The 4,243-nt window shown below is 45.9% G+C and overlaps 1 pseudogene; it reads right to left on the reverse strand.

Moving 5' to 3' along the window:
* Positions 1-242: 242 nt before the first annotated feature.
* LOC126485710 (5S ribosomal RNA) lies at positions 243-360 on the reverse strand (annotated as a pseudogene).
* Positions 361-4,243: the final 3,883 nt, after the last annotated feature.

Genomic DNA, 4,243 nt, shown 5'->3' on the forward strand with positions numbered 1-4,243 from the left:
ATGCGTTCTGCACTGCTAAAAACTAAGCTAAACTCCTCCCGAACTGGTCATGAAGGCCCAACGCTACCGATCGGCCGCCGTGTCACCCTCAGCCCATAGGCGTCACTGGATGCGGATACGGAGGGGCATGTGTGGTCGGCACACCGCTCTCCCGGCTGTACGTCAGTTTCCGGGACCGGAGCCGCTACTTTGCAGTCAAGTAGCTCCTCAGTTTGCCTCACAAGGGCTGAGTGCACCCCGCTGGCCAACAGCGCTCGGCAGACCGGATGGTCACCCATCCAAGTGCTAGCCCAGCCTGACAGCACTTAACTTCGGTGATTTGACGGGAACTGGTGTTACCACTGCAGCAAGGCCGTTGGCATTCCGTACTGCTACGATCATTAAATTAAATTAAACTTTTGCCATGAAATATTTTTTAAGATCTGTTTTATCTCATCGATCCAGTAATCTCCAATACTGAAGTTAGGTCTATGCAAAATCCATCGCAGAAGTAAGGTTCTTAAAATGGCCGTTGTGCTTCTTATTTTTTCTAATATTCAGCGCGCAGAACGAAATTTAATACAGCGATGTATGAACTATGTCTGCAAGCGTCTCTGAACCATATTCAAAGATGTGGAATTCGCGGAAAATATGTCTCGTAATAAAGTGATATGTTACAGACTCTCAGTCTGTTTGACTTCTACGTAACCCCTTAGAAAAAAAAAGAAACACACATTTCCTGACTCCTTTCATGGAAAATGAGCAAATTTTAAGAGGGTGGTTTTAAGGCTTCCCCCCCCCTTCTCGTACTCGTCCAACCAGACACCGTTCATGTAACCAGCAGATAGATCTTCTTTGTCTTGTCAATGCATTGACCCTTCATATGAGTTTTGCATTTTGTCGTTTTCTGATGGTTTTGTGATGGGTTTGTATTGATAATAACAAGCTTCGTCACCCGTGATAAGTTTTTCGGTAACTGTTGTATAATCGTATTCGCAATTTGCGAATACATTTCATAATTCTCGTGAATGTCTTGAACACTTCATTTAAAAAAGTTAATCTATTGCGATTTGTGATGCGGTAACGATGACACTACTGTCTTTCCCTGTGTGGCAATCGCATGACACTTCTTAACTCTAGCTGCTCACAACTGACTGATCGAAAGCGTTTCTGTGGTTTACAGGTGTTAGTTCCGCCTGCCACCCCAGTTACTGCGCTGACATCGCTTGTAGGCCAGGAATAAAATTAGACGGTCTCTATAGACAGCATATCGCCAAATGTCGAATTAAAAACATGCTGACGGGCTATTTGTCTAAGGGTCGTAGGCAATTCTCCTCTGCTTTCCCTCCCAGTGATTTTTCTTTAGTAACTCTATTAAACTTTCGATTAACTATAATTTTCAACGTCACAAAGTAAGTCAATGAGCAGTGCATCCTTTGACCAGATACATTTGTTTCATTGAGAATCAAGTCGCCTCTCACTAAATGCTGAACTCATGTACTTGTATCTTATAGTCACCGACATGTATTTTACCCTTTTGCTTTTCAATATTATCACATAGCATTGTATGTTATACGGATTGCACCCACATATGCATTGCGCAGATAATTCTTATATGGGGGAATCCAGTTCCATTACAGCTTTTCAGTTTTTACATGTTCAGGTTTTAGGTTAGGTTTAGGTTAGCGTTGTTTAACGTCCCGTCGACAACGAGGTCTTTAGAGACGGAGCACAAGCTCGGGTTAGGGAAGGATGGGCAAGGAAATCGGCCGTGCCCTTTCAAAGGAACCATCCCGGCATTTGCCCGAAACGAATTAGGGAAATCACGGAAAACCTAAATCAGGATGGCTGGAGACGGGATTGAACCGTCGTCCTCCCGAATGCGAGTCCAGTGTGCTGACCACTGCGCCTGTTCAGGTTTTAATCATGTATATACACTCCCGTTCAGAAAGAAACAGAACACCCTCAGCAATAGAGACAGGACGTTCCTGTTCACAAGACGTGTACATTAGTATGTTCTGCAGAAATGATAGGCATATCAGTCACCTCCGTTCAGCATGTGTCTTGTTGCCTAATAGGCACAGGGTTCGCCATGGGCCCTGATAACTTGTTCGATGCGTAATGTCATCGACAGGTATAAGGCCATCCTTGCTGCGTTCATCTGATTCCACAGTTCATCTGTGATGGTTGGCATGGGGTCACAATGCTGGACCTGTCGTTTTATCACATCCCACTCGTTTTCGATTGGCGACTAGACTGGTGATCGAGGGGGAGAAAGCTGACATCCTGCGTCACCAAGAGGGCACAGAAAAATGTGATTGTGCATTATCTTGCTGAAAAATGGCTTCTGGTGTTGTGCAGAAATGGTATGGCTACAGGTCGGCCGGTCAGTGTAGCCGAGCGGTTCTAGGCGCTTCAGTCCGGAACCGCGCGACCGCTACAGTCGCAGGTTCGAATCCTGGCTCGGGCATGAATGTGTGTGATGTCCTTAGGTTAGTTAGGTTTAAGTAGTTCTAAGGGACTGATGACCACAGATGTTAAGGCCTATAGTGCTCAGAGCCATCAGAACCATTTTGAGCTATAGGTCGCAGGATGCCCTCACGCAGGTTTCACTGATTACAGTGCCCTGGATACCCACCAATTTTGGTTTGTGGTTGTACCCTACAGAACCCCCACCATCAGGCTTTGAGTTGACGCTGTATGTCTTGTGCGAATGCGGTCACTGTGATACCGCTCCCCCTGTCTGCGGTGAACCAAAATGTGGCCATCTTCAAAGAAACAGAAGTTGGATTCGTCGGGAAACAATGTCTGACGCCATTCCTGTCCTGAGTGACGTCGTTCCATTCATCATTGCCGTCTAGCATGTTGCTGCACATTTGTCAAAACTAGGCGGAGAAGTGGACGATGCGCACGTAACCCATAGCGTAATAAACGGCACCGGACTGTCACCCCTGATAGTCTACCATGTCTTACACTGCTCTACTGTTGCGCCAGAACCGAGGAGGATGCAGATTTGTCCTGCAATGCCATTCCGATGAAATATCGATTTTCTCGAAGGGTGGTCTCGTTGGTGCGACCTGACCCCTCTCGTCCTGTTCTACGGCATTCCGTGAAGCATTCTGCACATACTCGTTGCATTTCAGAGACATTTCGTACCACATGAGCAGCAATGCAGCAATTTTCCGGATGGAGGCAACACATTATCTATTGCTAAAAACGCGCCCTGTTTCAAACTCACTGGTTTGACTGTGCGGTTCGTGCATGGGTTAGTGGGGAATCCTGCACGTCTGCTCAAGTCACACTGATACATTGTCTTCGGTTTACAGCGACAACAAGAGCAGCAGGCACATTTTATCGGTAGGTGGTGTTGCGCCGCGATATCGATGTTGACCTTGAACATGCGGTTCAAATGTTACACATATCTGCAGGACAACCTAATGTATATGTCCTGTGAAAAAGAAAGTCGTATCTGTAGTCGTTCAAGACGTTCTGTTATTTCTGAACATAAGTGTAGTTAAATTCTCTTGGTCTGTCACAACCGATAGAGAGGCAGTTTAACGAAAAATCGTTATTATTAAAGTGCTGCTACTCACGGATGTCCAGTGTGGGCTGTTATCATCGTGTGACAGAGTAACTCGGTAGATATACAAATGCGTTGATGCGGAACCGATTTACGTTGGAAAAAATAGTTCCAGTTCTGATCACCAGGTGCAAATCCGGCGCTTGTACTGTATGATGTTATGACGTCCACGCTGTCATTTGACAACCCATACCGCGAATGAACAATATGGGTATCGAGAAGAGAGACGGTGATCTGTTAGTGAAAATTACTTGAACGACATCGAACTACAGTGATGCATTTAGAGAATATCGCCGACTGAAAGCTCTGATCAGAGACCGTTTGCCGACAATAATTTAAAGAAGTGATAATGAAATTCGTAAACACGGCAGAGCTTAATTTGGCACCTGGCACATCCTATACTGAGGGCAGTTGTTGGCGAGATTCCTGTTGCCGTGGCTGACCATGCAGCACGTACCCCGGGTAGCGCTAGTGCCCGTGCAGTGTGACGAGAAATTCCCCGGTCAACAGTACGGAATGTTTTGTGGTCTAAATTAAATTCGTACCGGTACAACATCCAGAAGGTGCAGTAAATAAAACCTCGACAACCGCAGCAACGTTCTGAATTTGCTCTTCGGTTTCTGGCATATGTCTTAGGGTTCGACAGTGGTCTTATCCTACCTCGTGTTTCATCTCAGCTATTTC

The sequence above is a fragment of the Schistocerca serialis genome, chromosome 6 (assembly GCF_023864345.2).
Source record: "Schistocerca serialis cubense isolate TAMUIC-IGC-003099 chromosome 6, iqSchSeri2.2, whole genome shotgun sequence".
Lineage (NCBI taxonomy): Eukaryota > Metazoa > Arthropoda > Insecta > Orthoptera > Acrididae > Schistocerca > Schistocerca serialis.